Raw genomic sequence first — 15,613 nt, forward strand, 5'->3', positions numbered from 1 at the left:
CCTGTGCCTGCCCTGGGCTCAGGGGTAAGCCAAAGGTATCAGAGCAGAGGGGACCCAGGACGCCTCCAGAAGCAGCGCGTTTGAGCCCTTCCACCTGGGGGCAGATGAAGGCCTGTCATTGCCTGTCCCCACGAGCCGGGGAACAGTGGGGAGGGGGTGTTTGGAGGTTCTGTGCTCCCCCCCAGCGAGGCAGCCCTGCTCCTGGCACAGATGTGGCGCGGGGTTGAGCTTGTCTTTGGGCCCTTCCTCTAGCTGATGGGAGAGAGGAACGCAAACAGCATTCATCCCAGGCTGGGGACCCGGCGTCTTGGCTGAGGACTTTGTCCCCCCCCAGCTTGGAGTTCAGGCCCCTCAGATCCCCTGCCCTACCCGCTGAGAAGGGTCTGGGCCCTGGAGGGTCAAAGGCTGCCGACTGGAGTCACACTGCTCCCAGCAGGGCGGAGGGCTGGAGTCAGCACAGGCCAAGAAACCGGCCTGCGCACGAGGAGCCTTTCCAGGCAGCGCAGCCTCGGAGGCCTGGGGTCCTCCCTGTCAGATGAAGCAATCCAGGCTCTGAACCAAGAGCCAGTCTGTGCACTCGCGGGCTTCGAGGTGCCGTCGTGGGTCTGGGGTCTTCCCTTCAGTGAGGGAGAGTCGGCACAAACCCTTGGCTTTGACACGGTGCTGCCCGTTCGTGGAAGCTCCTCCTAGCCTGGAACTGAATTTGGACTCTGCCCCCAGGAGCACCGGAGCCTGAACTGTCCTAGAGCCCATGCCCCTTTGGATATGAATTTCTCCGTGTGGATTTCCTAAGGTCAAGGACGTTCACTTACATAACGACAGGACCGTTTCCCAGTTGGGACACTGAACCCTAGTCAACTTTCACATCTCCACACTCCACTCGGATTGTGCCGGCCGTCTCCGTGTCTGCGAGATAGATCAGCTCTTCTCGAGGCGCAGGGGCCTGCGTTGCATGTAGCTGAGAGGCCACCTGTTCCTTCCCGCTAGCCCTCTGGGACACGTTCTCCTTCCTTTGGTTCTTTTTTTTTTTTTTTTTTTTTTTTTTTTTTGGAGATGGAGTCTCGCTCTGTTGCCAGGCTGGAGTGCAGTGGCACAACCTCGGCTCACCGCAACCTCCACATCCCGGTTTCAAGCCATCAAGCGATTCTCCTGCCTCAGCCTCCCAAGTAGCTGAGATGACAGGTATGTGCCACCATGCCTGGCTAATTTTTGTATTTTTAGTAGAGGCAGGCTTTCACCCTGTTAGCCAGGCTGGTCTTGAACTCCTGACCTCAGGTGATCCGCCCACCTCACCCTCCCAAAGTGCTGGGATTCCAGGCATGGGCCACCGCGCCTGGCCTGAAATCATACATTTCTAAGTGTGGCTTTTGCTTCATCTGATACATTTTAATGTCATATTTTCCTTATTAGTCAGTTTTCTGAAGCCCATTGTGCTTTCTATTTTGACTTATCAATTATTTAGAAGAGTAGTAGTATTTTTTGAGATAGGGTCTCATCGCTTGGGCTGGAGTGTAGTGGTATAATCACAGCTCACCACAGCTTTGACCTCCCAGGCTCAGGTGATCCTCCTACCTCAGCCTCCCAAGTAGATGGGACTACAGGCACCACCACACCTAGCCATTTTTTGTATTTTTCGTAGAGATGGGGTTTCCCCATCTCTACTAAAGATGTGACCAGCCCAGGCTGGTCTCAAACTCTTGGGGTCAAGTGATCTGCCCACCTCGGCCTCCCAGAGTGCTGGGATTACAGGTGTGAGTCACAGTGCCTGGCCAGAGAGTATTATTTTATTAATACGGGGTTTTCTGAAGTATTTTTTGTTAATGATTTTTAAAAACTGTGATGCAGTTTACAGTTTTAGCCATTTTAAAGTGTACACTCAGTGGCATTTAGGACATTCATAATGTTATGCAACCATCACCACCATCTAGTTCCAGAACATTCTCGTCACCCCATCAACAGGGAGCTCCATACCTACTGTTGTTGGTTTATACCTTAATTGCATTGTGGTCTCAGCACATTTTCTGCATTATTTAAATTTTTTGAAATCTGTTGAGATGTGCTTTACGGCACTAAGTTACTTTTTATAAAGATTGAATATGAGCAATTTGGTTTTTCCATGTTCATTAGTGAAGTTCTAGCTCATTTATTTGGATTGCTGCTGCGTGGTGTCCTGTGGGATAAACTATACTGGGGTAGTTTCCTGCTTTTTACTCTTATAAACCATGATGCAGCGGACATTCTGGCACGTGTGTCCTTGTTCTAGTGTGAGAACTTGTGAGCATTTAAATCGAAGTGGGCTTGCTCGGCCTTAAGGCTGTTTATTTCTTCAGCTCCACTAGATATTGCCAAATGGCCCTCCAGCCGTGGGATCAGTGGTCGGATCCCCCTCTGTGCGTACGCGAGGGTCGATGACGCGCATTCTTCCTGTTCCTTGGCACCCACAGATTTTACAAATGTTCTTCAATATGGTTGTGATTTTAACTTGCATCTCCCTGGTTGCCTGAGAAACTGCACATCTTTTCACACGGCGCTTGGTCGTTCTGGTTTCCGCTGTGAATCGCCGTTGTCTGTTTCTTCTGGGTTGTAATTGATTTGTAATTATCCCATGTGTTTATTCTTGCTACTAATCATTTGTCAGATATCTGGTTGCAAAAGGACTCATACAGTGTGCGGTTTTCCCTCTATTTAGTTATTTACTATTTATTTATTTATTTTTTGAGACAGAATCTCGCTCTGTCGCCCAGGCTGGAGTGCAGTGGGGCAATCTCAGCTCACTGCAAGCTCCGCCTCCTGGGTTCACGCCATTCTCCTGCCTCAGCCTCCCCAGTAGCTGGGACTATAGGCGCCCGCCACCTCGCCCGGCTAATTTTTTGTATTTTTAATAGAGACGGGGTCTCACCATGTTAGCCAGGATGGTCTCCATCTCCTGACCTTGTGATTCGCCCGCCTCAGCCTCCCAAAGTGCTGGGGTTACAGGCGTGAACCACCGCGCCCAGCCCTCCCTTTTTAAAAATGGGTGCAGCCAAGTGTGGTGGCTCACGCTTATAATCCCAGCTCCCACTTTGGGAGGCTGAGGCGGGTGGATCACCTGAGGTCAGAAGTTCGAGAACAGCCTGGCCAACATGGCAAAAACCCATCTCTACTAAAAAATACAAAAATTAGCCAGACGTGGTGGCGTGTGCCTGTGGTCCTAGCTGCTTGGGAGGCTGAGGCAGAGGAACTTGAATCTGGGAGGCAGAGGTTGCAGTGAGCCGAGATTGCGCCATTGCACTCCATCCTGGGCAACAGAGCAAGACTCCATCTCAAAAAAAAAAAAAAAAAAAAAAAAAAAAAGGCTGCAACTTGGATATGCAATACCTCATTGACTTTGGGCACTTTCCTGGGACATGGAATTTAACAGCCAAACCGCAAACCCAGGAGATGGAGCAAACTTACTGCTCAGTTAGCTGTTAGAAGCTTGGAAAAGGCCCGGTGTGGTGGCTCAGGCCTGTAATCCCAGCACTTAGGGAGGCCAAGGTGGGCGGATCACTTGAGGCTAGGAGTTTGAGACCAGCCTGGCCAACATGATGAAATCCCATCTCTTCTAAAAATACAAAAAAAAAAAAAAAAAAATGAGCCAGGTGTGGTGGCAGGTGCCTGTAATCCCAGCTACTCAGGAGGCTAAGGCAGGAGAATTGCTTGAACCTGGGAGGTGGAGGTTGCAGTGAGACGAGATCGCGCCCCCTGCACTCCAGCCTGGGCGACAGAAGGAGACTCCATCTCAAGAAAAAGTCTGGAAAAAGTAATACCCACTTATCAGTGGAGTTGAAATGATCGAGTTGAAGACTAAAGACAGTAAGTGAAGGGGGCACGCTGGAATGAACGTGCTGTGTGAGGTAGAAGGCCCATCAGAGGAGTCCCCCTCCACTGGCGCCATCAGCAAGACCGGTGAGAGAGGCAAGCCTTGCTAAGCAGGTCGGTGGTGACTCCCCTCTGCAGGCCAGAGCTGACAACAGGGGAGGCAGTCACAGAGCTGGATTCATTACCAGTCATGTATTCCAAGTGACAGCACTTCATTGCAAGAAGCCAGGAGACCACAATTACTGGAAAGACCAACGAGGCTGGAGGGAGGCTCCCAGGGAGCTTGAGGGTTGTAGAGATGGTTAAGGAATGTGATCGATTGTTTTTCTACTTCTGCTACAACAAACCACCACAAATGTAGTGGCTCTAAAAAGTACAAATGGGCCGGGTGCAGTGGCTCATGCCTATAATCCCAGCACTTTGGGAGGCTGAAGTGGGCAGATCACTTGAAGTTGGGAGTTGGAGACCAGCCTGACCCACGTGGTGAAACCCCGTCTCTACTAAAAATACAAAACTTAGCCAGGCATGGTGGTTCATGTTTGTAATCCCAGCTACTTGGGAGGCTTGAGGCAGAAGAATCGCTTGAACTTGGGAGATGGAGGCTGTAGTGAACTGAGATGGCACCACTGTACTCCAGCCTGGGCAACAAAGTGAGACTCCATCTCAGAAAATAAATAAAAAGTACAAATGTATGATCTCACGGTTCTGCAGTTCAGAAGTGGAACACTGGTCTCACTGGCTCAAAGCTTAGGGTCGGGAGGCCTGCATTCCTTTCCAGAGCTCTTGGGGAGAAGCCATTTCCTCACTTCTTCTAAGTTCTAGAGGCTGCTCACATTCCTTGGCTCATGGCTCCCTCCTCCAGTTTCAAAGCCATCAGTGTTGCAACTCTGACCATTCTCCCATGGGCACCTTTCTCTCTCTGACTACAGCCTGGAAAGGTCCTCTACTTTTATTTTTTTTGAGACAGTGTCTTATTCTGTCATCCAGGCTGGGGTACAGTGGTGTGATCATGGCTCACAGCTGCCTCAGCCTCCTGGGCTCAAGCAATCCTCCTGCTTCAGCCTTCTGAATAGTTGGGACTACAGGCACATGCCACCATCCAGCTAATGTTTTGTAAAGATGGGATTTTGCCATGTTGCCCAAGTTGGTGTCCAACTCCTGGCCTCAAGCAATCCACCTGCCTCGGCCTCCCAAAGTGCTGAGATTACAAGCATGAGCCACCGCGCCCGGCCAAGACACATGACTTTTGATTGAAACAAGGGGTGAAAACAGGAGTGGCCCCGCTTGCCATCTTGTGCTTCCTGTGCCACAGCTCTGGGCTCCACACGGTTGGATGTCCTGGTCACCAAAGGGGATCAGCAAGAATCCTACTGAACTACAATTCCAGCTGCTGCCAGGCCAGCAGGAGGAAAAAGGAATCAGCACGTTGGCAGAGGTCACTGATGAGCAGAAGGTGGGGCTGCTTTTCCCACAGTGGGGACGGGAGCAGCATCTCCAGCCCTGCGTGATCACTGGGATGCCTTCGGGAACTCCCCTCCCCCACTGTGCACAGGCATCTGCAGTAACCCCAGACTGAGAAGGGGGTGCCCATCTGTAAGTGCTCAGACCCTTCAGAAACGAAGGTGTGGGTCACTCCACCAGGCAGCCTGGTGACACCTGCCAGGAATTGCTGGGGGAGAGGAATTTAGAATGGATACTGGAGGAGGGGGAAGATGAGTACAGTCTGCGATCACAAGGGTTTTGGTTTCTGTTTTGAGACAGGGTCTCACTCTGTCGCCCAGGCTGGAGTGCAGTGACATGATCATGGCTCACTGCAGCCTTGACCTCCCAGGCTCAAGACATCCTCCGTCCTCATCCTCCAGAGTAACTGGGAACACAGGTGCCTCATTTTTTTTTTTTTTTAATAGAGATGGGAGTCTCGATATGTTGCCCAGGCTGGTCTTGAACTCCCGACCTCCAACCAACCTCCTGCCTTGGCCTCCCCAAATGCTGGGATTACAGGTGTGAGCCACTGCACCCGGCCTAATCCCAGGGTCAACACCGGCGAAGGAGGCTGCGTTTCACCTCACTGCCTCCTCCCTCCCAGTTCCCCGAGGAAGCAAGGCCCGCAGAAATCCCAGAATTGCTGTTTCCGCAATAGGTGTGGAGAAATAGGTGTGACGATGTGCCTCGCAGACCTCCAATGGCAAGGAGCATGACTGACCAGGTGTCCACGCTGCTGAGCTTTGAAATCCACCTTGCAGGCCGGGTGTGGTGGCTCATGCTTATAATCCTAGCACTTTGGGAGGCCGAGGCAGGCGGATCACCTGAGGTCAGGAGTTCGAGACCAGCCCGACCAACGTGGAGAAGAAACCCCATCTCTACTAAAAAAAAAAAAAAAAAACAAAAATGAGCCAGGCGTGGTGGTACGTGCCTGTAATCCCAGCTACTCAGGAGGCTGAGGCAGGAGAATTGCTTGAACCCGGAGGCGGAGGTTGTGGTGAGCCAAGATCACGCCATTGCACTCCAGCCTGGGCAGCAAGAGCAAAACTCCATCTCAAAAAAAAAGAAAAAAAGAGAAATCCACCTTGCGTTTGTGCTGAGGCCACACCTCCAGCAGGGCCCTCCCCACCAAGGAGGCAGCACAGCAAAAACAGGAAGGCAGGTCTCATAGCCAGTGCTGGCCGGGGGGTTCCCTGACAGCTCTGTGTTGTTTTTTTTGGTTTTGTTTTTGTTTTTGAGACAGAGTCTCACTCTGTCCCCCAGACTGGAGTGCAGTGGCGTGATCTCGGCTCGCTGCCTCCCAGGTTTAAGTGACTCGGCCTCAGCCTCCTGAGTAGCTGGGATTACAGGCGCCCACCACCATGCCTGGCTAAGTTTTATATTTTTAGTAGAGAGAGTTTCACTATGTTAGCCAGGCTGGTCTTGAACTCCTGACCTCAAGCGATCTGCCTGCCTTGGCTTCCCAAAGTGCTGGGATTACAGACATAAGCCATATTTATATATTTTTTTTGAGATGGAGTTTCGCTCCTGTTGCCCAGGCTGGAGTGCAATGTCGTGATCTCGGCTCACTGCAACCTCCGCCTCCCGGGTTCAATCAATCCTCCTGCCTCAGCATTCCGAATAGGTGGGATTACAGGCATGCACCACCACACCCGGCTAATTTTGTACTTTTAGTAGAGACAGGGTTTCTCCATGTTGGTCAGGCTTGTCTCGAACTCCTGACCTCAGGCGATCTGCCAGCCTTGACCTCCCAAAGTGCTGGGATTACAGGTGTGAGCCACTGCGCCCTGCCTCAAATTCATGTATTTTAAAAAAGCATAAATGGGCTAGGCATGGTGGCTCACACCTGTAATCCTAGCACTTTGGGAGGTTGAGGTCAGTGTATCACTTGAGGCCAGGAGTTCACCAGCCTGCGCAACATAGCAAGACCCCATCTTAAAAAAATAAAAATAAACATATAAATACTTGTTATTTATAACAAGTGAGTCACCCTGACAAGGGAGTCAAGGGACTCATGTTTTTGGTACAAGATTTTAATACAATTTGATTTTTGTGTATTTTATATTTAATACACAAAATGAAAACATGGCATATCAAATCCTATCACACCCGGCCAGGCGTGGGGCTCATGTCTGTAGTTCCAGCACTTTGAGAGGCTGAGGTGGGAGGATCACAAGGTCAAGAGATTGAGAGCATCCTGGCCAACATGGTGAAACACCATCTCTACTAAAAACACAAAAATTAGCCGGGCGTGGTGGTGTGCACCTGTAGGCTCAGCTACTCAGGAGGCTGAGGCAGGAGAATCTCTTGAACCCGGGAGGCAGAGGTGGCAGTGAGCCGAGATCATACCACTCCACTCCAGCCTGTGTGACAGAGCAAGACTCCATCTCAAAAACAACAACAACAAAACTATCATACTTGTGCTGATGAAATTTAAAATCTACGTAAATGATTTATCTTCCAGGAAAACAAATATACAGAATTGATTCTAGAGAAGGCAGAAAAACAAAACAAAACAAAGCAAAAAAACAAAAAACAAAAAAAAAACAAACAAAAAAACCCAGAAGAGACCAGTAAAACTAGAACAAATTGAAAAGGAGTTAAAAGTTTGCCCTCCCAAAAGGCATCTCCTAACAGTGTCAGTGGAAATGTAACTAAGCTGGAATTGCCTCTCAGAGCAGGCAGAAGGGTAAATCGGTACAATTATTGAGGAGAAACGCTGTACTCCAACAATGAGTATACATACAACTCTAAAAAAGAATGAACTACTGACCATAAATTGCTAACATGGCTGAATCTTACAAATGTAACATTAAGCAAAAAAGGTTAGGCTCAAAGCTGGGCACAGTGGCATGCACCTATAACCCTAGCTACTTGGAGGCTGAGGTAGGAGGATCGCTTGAGGATGCTCTAGCAGTTGGAGACCAACCTGGGAAACATAAGGAGACCCCCATCTCAAAACAAGCAAAAAAAGTTAAATTTAAAAATAGGTAGGCCAGATGCAGTGGCTCACGCCTGTAATCCCGGCACTTTGGGAGGCCGAGGCAGGTAGATCATGAGGTCAGGAGATCGAGACCATTCCTGGCGAACACAGTGAAACCCTGTCTCTACTAAAAATACAAAAATTAGCTGGGCGTGGTGGCACGTGCCTGTAATCCCAGCTACTCAGGAGGCTGAGTCAGAAGAATCGCTTGAACCCGGGAGGCGGAGGTTGCAGTGAGCTGAGATTGCGCCACTGCACTCCAGCCTGGGTGACACAGCGAGACTGTTTCAAAAAAAAAAAAAAAAAAAAAAGGGAAAAAAAGGTAATACTCAGGGTGGGGAATACAGGCTCATGCTTGTAATGCAGCACTTTGGGAGGCCGAGGCAGGTGAATCACTTGAGGCTAGGAGTTTGAGACCAGCCTGGCCAAACTGGTGAAACCCCATCTCTACTAAAAATACAAAAATTAGCTGGGCGTGGTGGCGTGTGCATGTAATCCCAGCTACTCAGGAGGAGACTCAGTTGAACCCAGGAGGTGGAGGTTGCAGTGGGCCGAGATTGCACCACTGCACTCCAGCCTGGGGGACAGAGTGAGACTCTGTCTCAAAAAAGTTTATACTCAAGACTTCATAATGTATTCAGTGTATTACATGAATTTCAAATGCAAGCAAAACTAATCTGTGGTGATTGAAATTAGAACAGTGATTACCTTGGGGGCCACTGACAAGAGGCACAAGAGAAGCTTGCTGGGTGCTGGAAAGGTTTGATACTCTGATCCGGGTGGTGGTGGTTCAGGCATAGTCATATGGAAAGATTCACGAAGGCTGTACACTTAAAATAGGTGAACATTACTGGTTCTAGCTCAGTATTTTTTTTTTTTTAAATGAAAACAACAACAACAACAACAAAAACACCACAGTATCTGGTCCAGATGGCTTTATTGAGAGTTCTAAAAGAGGCAAGAGGAAACGCCCCGGGTTTCCACAGTCTGCGTTTCTGTTGCGAGCAGGCCTGGCTTACTCAGTCTTTGCTGGTCTCTGGGAGTGCCTGGAGCTATGGCACTGACCTGGGACAAGCTGAAACTCTTGGAATGTGCATGTAGTTACTGACGAATGTTAATCTGTAGTCCTGGGGCACTGAGGCAGGATGAGCAGCCTGTCAGATGTCAGAATGTTTAACATCAAGACTTAGGATGTGCGTCTGGCATCTGTTTTGGAGTGCTGTGTTTTGGTTACTCTGGCTGGTCATGTGGCAGGAAAGTGCCTATGTGACCATCTTCTTAGAACAGTGGATTTCGAGAGCTGGGTGAGCTTCCCTGGGCAGAGACACCTCACATCTCTGTGGTTCACACCTGGAAAGAAAATACACCGTGCAACCTGCTCTTGGCCTCCCTGGACTTCGTCTATGTGTATCTTTCTCTCTGGTCCCGTGTTGTATCCTTTGCTTAGTCAGCCTTAGCTGTGGTATAACCTCATCAGGTCATGTGAATCCTTCTAGTTAATAAGTGAAGTAGGCAAGGGGTCCTGATTCATCCGCCATAGCCCCCAGCTCTGCCCCACTCTGGGCTGCTGCGCTCCCCTCTACATTTACTCACAACCGCCTTCTCTCCCTAGAATTTTCTTCTGATCTTTAGTTCCTTGAATCGATATGCTTTCCTTTAATCTCTTTAGCACTCAGGGTTTGGCTAAGGAAGGAAGCCAACAACCTGTATGCTAGCTCACCATCCTAGGGCAAACCAGAAGTCACCCACTATTAAGAAAAATTGTTTATTTCTGACATATTTTGTTTTTATTTCTGTGTTTATCTGGTTATGTTGAAGAATTTCATTAGTTCTTTCAACAGATTATCCACTCAGGCCGGGCGCAGTGGCTCACGCCTGTAATCCCAGCACTTTGGGAGGCCCAGGTGGGTAGATTATCTGAGGTCAGGAGTTCAAGACCAGTCTGGCCAACATGGTGAAACGCTGTCTCTACTAAAAATACAAAAATTAGCCAGGCACAGTGACTCATGCCTGTAATCCCAGCACTTTGGGAGGCCAAGGCGGGTGGATCACCTGAGGTCGGGAATTTGAGACCAGCCTGATCAACATGGAGAAACCCTGTCTCTACTAAAAATACAAAATTAGCCGGGCGTGGTGGTGCATGCCTGTGATCCCAGCTACTCGGGAAGCTGAGGCAGGAGAATCGCTTGAACTTGGGAGGCGGAGGTTGCAGTGAGTCGAGATCGCGCCATTGCACTCCAGCCTGGGCAACAAGAGTGAAACTCCGTCTCAAAAAAAAGTTCACTTGGAAAAACAAAAACAATTGTCCCTGCACATAACCCTTAGGCATTGCTCTTCGCTCTCCACCACATTGTTCTAGGTGGATGGTGAGCTGCCCGTTACCACTGAAGGACAGAAATAAAGGACACAACTGATCGGTTTTCCTTGGAGTGAAGTTAACAGGGAGATCATAGACCAGGTGAAGACGCCTCCAATGTCTAAAACCAACAGGAATTATCAAAATGTAGACTATAAGAATCTTCTGCTAGCCAACAAGACAGGACACTCAGGTGGGGCGTGGTGGCTCATGCCTGTTATCCCAGCACTTTGGGAGGCCAAGGCAGGTGGATCACTTGAGGTCAGGAGTTTGAGACCAGCCTGGCCAACATGGTGAAACCCTGACTCTACTAAAACTACAAAAATTAGCCAGGCGTGGTGGTGGGCGCCTGTAATCCCAGCTACTTGGGAGTCTGAGGCTGGAGAATCGCTTGAACCTGGGAGGTAGAGGTTGCAGTGGAATGGTGCGGTGCCACTGCACTCCAGCCTGGGCGACAGAGCAAGACTCTGTCTCAAAAAAAAAAAAAAAAAAATCCTTTTTTTACACTCTGCAATACCAAGGCTCTCTGGCGCTCACACTTAGCCGTGAACTGCTTGTTCACAGTTCTTAGTTTCTCACTTGCTGCAGACAGAGCATCAGGACAATTTAGCAGTGAGAAGCCACCTCGGCAGTTTCCCTGGCATTGTCCCACCTCCACCCTGGATGGTCTTCAAATTCTGCATCATCACAGCTGCCGCAGCATTCCCTCCTCCAGGACATTCCCCAGGTCACCACTGATCAGGTCTTTAGCAATGGAGCCACCACGTTGGACTGGGATCTATTTATGCCACCTACTGACCAGGACTGTGTCCTCTTCCCACATTGGGCAGTCGGTGAGACCATTCCAATCCCTATCTTACCTCCCATTTCCTCAGACCACTCCTGGTTCCACTTGCAGTAGTCTGGGTCTTTGGAGAGACAGACACCAAGATGAAATGAACACATAAGAATGTAGGAGACATGCTTCTGGGAGAAACCACAGGGAGGAGCTAGAGGAGGCCTGGGGAGCATCAGACCCCAAGTGAAGGAGAGAGGGTTGGGTGGAACATCCTGGACTGACAGTGTGAGGAGGGTCCAGCAAAGGCATGGAGAGTCTCCAGCCAAATTCAGCCATCAGAGGAGTCCCAGGCACGGCTCTCCCTTAGGATCCTTGTTGTACTTGGTCACTAACCCAGAGCAACTTGTGGGAGGGATGTCCTTGGTTCAAACTTGAGCATGGGTTTTAGAGGACAGCAGCTGAGGTCCTTGGCCAAGTATGGTTCCCTGTGCTTGGAGATCTGAGAGGTGCATTTTCATGGCTACTATACTTACATCTTTTTTTGTTTTGTTTTGTTTTGAGAGGGAGTCTCACTGTTGCCCAGGCTGGAGTTCAGTGGGGCGATCTCAGTTCACTGCAACCTCCACCTCCCAGGTTTAAGCGATTCTCCTGCGTCAGCCTCCTGAGTAGCTGGGATTACAGGCGCCCACCACCATGCCCAGCTAATTTTTGTATTTTTAGTAGAGACGGGGTTTTGCCATGTTGGCCAGGCTGGTCTCGAACTCTTGACCTCAAGTGATCCACCTGCCTTGGCCTCCCAAAGTGTGGGGATTACAGGTGTGAGCCACTGCACCTGGCCCATACTTAATCTTCATACCAATCTGGACTCACTACACTGGCTTAGACCCAGTGTCATTCTGGACCTTTCCATCTTTCCCGTGTTATAGTCCTTGAATCAATCCTGGATCTTTTTTGTCTTATTACCTAGTTTTGGTGGAGTATTTCGTTTAGTGGCTTTCTGAGAAAAGGTGCATGGAAGGCAATTTTAAAAAGATACTGCATATCTTAAATATTTTTAGTCTAATTTTTATCAGGTCCTTAGTAGTCTGTCACAGTGAAGAATTCTAGTTTGGAAATTCTATTTCTTCAGAGTTTTGAAGGCATCAATTGTCTTTTAGTGTCCAGTGTTGCTCTTTAGAAGTCTAAAGCTATTCTGATTCTTGAGTCTTTGCAGGTGATCTGAATTTTCTCTCTGAAGGTGGTAGCATCCTCTCCTTGTCTCTGGTGTTCTGAGGCTTCAAGGTTATGTGCCTTGATATGGGTCATGTTTCATTCATTTAGCTGGGCACCTGGTGGGTCTCTCCATCTAGAGTCATGTTTTTTCCTCCATGTTCTTTAGTTCTTGGAAATATCACATTATTTCTTTGATAATTTGATTCACTTTTTTTTTTTTTTTTTTTTTGAGATGGGGTCTCGCTCTGTTGTGGTACAATTATGGCTCACTGCAGCCTCAGGCTCCTGGGCTCAAGCAGTCCTCCCACCTCAGCCTCCTGAGTAGCTGGGATTACAGGCATTTGCCACCAGACCTGGCTAATTTTTTTATTTTTAGTAGAAACGGGGTCTTGCTATGTTGCCAGGCTGGTCTCAAACTCCTGGGCTCAAGTGATCCTCCCATCTTGGCCTCCTAAAGTGCAGGGATTGTGGGTGTGAGCCACTGTACCCAGCTTGATTCACTCTTTTTTTGGTTTGCTTTCTAAATTCCTAGAAGTCTAATGTTGTACTTTCTTGGTAGAACCTCTAATTTTCTTTTCTCTCCTATTTTCCTTCTTTGTCACTCCTATGTTTGAGCAGGTCATCAATTTTATTTTTCTGTTCCTATTTGTTTGTTCAAAAATGTGTATTGAGCACCTATTGTAGGTGCTGGAGATATACCAGAGAAAAAGACAAAGCCCTTTTTTTTTTTTTTTTTTTGAGATGAGGCCTTGCTCTGTCACCCAGGCTGGAGTGCAGTGGCATGATCATAGCTCGCTGAAGCCTCAAAGTGCTGGACTCAAGGGATCCTCTGCCTCAGCCTCCCACATAGCTGGGACTACAGGTGCACACCACCACAGCCAGCTAATTTTGTTTTAATTTAATTTTTTTTTTAAGATGGAGGTTTTTTTTTTGTTGTTGTTGTTGTTTTGTTTTTGAGATCGAGTCTCACTCTGCTGCCTAGAGTGCAGTGGCACGATCTCGGCTCACTGCAAGCTCCACCTCCCAGGTTCACGCCATTCTCCTGCCTCAGCCTCCCGAGTAGCTGGGACCACAGGCATCTGCTACCATGCCCAGCTAATTTTTTGTATTTTTAGTAGATATGGGGTTTCACTATGTTGGCCAGGCTGGTCTCAAACTCCTGACCTCAGACAATCCACCCGCCTCAGCCTCCCAAAGTGCTGGGATTACAGGCGTGAGTCACTGTGCCTGGCCTTTTAAAAAATTTTAGTAGAGATGAAGGTCTTTACTATGTTGCCCAGGCTGATCTCAAACTCCTGAGCTCAAGTGATCCTCCTGTAATCCCGAAGTGCTGGGGTTATAGGGATGAGCCACTATGCCTGAACCCTTGTTGATTTTGGATTCCAGGTTTGTTTGTTTGTTTTTTCTTCTTCTTTAAGCAATGGGGTCTCACTCTATCGTCGAGGCTGGAGTGTAGTGACGTGACCGTTGCTCACTGTAGCCTCCAGTTCCTGGGCTCAAGGTCCTCCTGCCTCAGCCTCTCTGTAGCTACAGGTGGTGCCATCGTGACCCGCTTATTTATGTTGTAGAGACAGGGTCTTTCTATGTTGCCCAAGCTGGTCTCAAACTCCTAGCCTCAAGAGATCCTCCCCACTTGGCCTCCCAGATACTGAGATGATAGGCGTGGGCCACTGCACCTGGCGGTTCCTTGTTTTCATAATTCTTTCCAGTCACGTTGTGTGGTAGTGAGAGAAGGTGGTCAGTTGTTTTTGCTTTTCTGAATACGAGGCCTTGTGAGAATCGAATACATGGTCCATTTCCATCAAGAGTCTATGAGAACTGAAAAGGTTATGTTTTGTATGATGGTAGAGATTAGTAAAACTGAACTAATGCTGATAATTTGATTCTGATTCATTCATTCATATTGCAGCAGCTACTGTATCTAAGATACTGTGCAAGCCATTGGCAGAAATAGTGGATAAGCAGAAACAATTCCTTTTTTCACAGTCCTTGCAGGCAAGCTAGTGGTGGTGGTGCTAGTGGCAGACACTAATCCCATCGCAGTCTCAGTGGGATGCGTGCAACGCAGGAGAGGAGCAGAGTTCTAGGAGAGACTGAAATAGAGGAACCTGAGCCGGAATGCTGGGTCACAAAAGGCTTCCCTGGCCAGGTGACAGCTGAGCTGAGATCTGAGGGATGAGTTGGCATGAATGAGACAAAGAGCCTAGAGATGGACAGCCCAGGCCTGGGAAATGGCTTGTGCAGATGCCCTGTGGTGGGAGAGAGCATGGTCTTTAAGGAACGGAAGAATGGCTAGAGGACAGAGTGGGAACATGGAACACGGCTTGAGATGAGCTGGGGAGGTGGACAGCCGTATCGGGCACAGTCCCATGGGTCACATAGATTTCTGCCTTGTCCTGGAAGTGACAGAAAGCCTCCGGCCCACTTGACTCAGAGAGATGGTGTACAAATGTTTTTGTTTGTTTTTACAGAGTCTTGCTCTGTCACCCAAGCTAGAATGTAGTGGCACAATCATAGCTCTCCACAACCTCAAACTCCTGGCCTCAAGTAATCCTCCCGTCTCAGCCTCCCAAAGCACTGGGATTACAGGCACGAGCCACCATACCTGGTCTGAAAATGTTTTGAGGCCAGGTGCAGTGGCCTGTAATCCCAGCACTTTAGGAGGCCAAGGCGGGTGGGTCATCTGAGGTCAGGAGTTTGAGACCAGCCTGGCCAATGTGGTGAAAACATGGCCTCTACTAAAATACAAAAAATTAGCCGGGTGTGGTGGCACATGCCTGTAGTCCCAGCTACTCGGGAGGTTGAGGCAGGAGAATCACTTGAACTCGGGAGGCGGAGGTTGCAGTGAGCTGAGACTGCACCATTGCACTCCAGCCTGGGCGACAAGTGAAACTCCATCTCAAAAAAAAAAAAAAAAAAAGTTTTGAAAAGATCCCCTCTGGCTGTGGTGTGCAGAGCAGTG

The 15,613-nt window shown here is 48.9% G+C and overlaps 2 protein-coding genes across 2 annotated transcripts in view; both read right to left on the reverse strand.

The window, feature by feature from the left end:
- SRSF9 (serine and arginine rich splicing factor 9) overlaps positions 1-5,380 on the reverse strand; it is a 298,394-nt gene extending 293,014 nt beyond the window's left edge. Inside the window, exon 1 of the mRNA XM_050748170.1 lies at positions 5,377-5,380. The gene's annotated coding sequence lies outside the window, so the exon portion shown is untranslated. The remainder of the gene's footprint in view (positions 1-5,376) is intronic.
- Positions 1-15,613, reverse strand: part of POP5 (POP5 homolog, ribonuclease P/MRP subunit) — a 250,079-nt gene that overhangs the window by 165,698 nt on the left and 68,768 nt on the right. The window lies entirely within an intron of this gene.

Source organism: Macaca thibetana, chromosome 11, assembly GCF_024542745.1.
Source record: "Macaca thibetana thibetana isolate TM-01 chromosome 11, ASM2454274v1, whole genome shotgun sequence".
Taxonomy (NCBI): Eukaryota; Metazoa; Chordata; class Mammalia; order Primates; family Cercopithecidae; genus Macaca; species Macaca thibetana.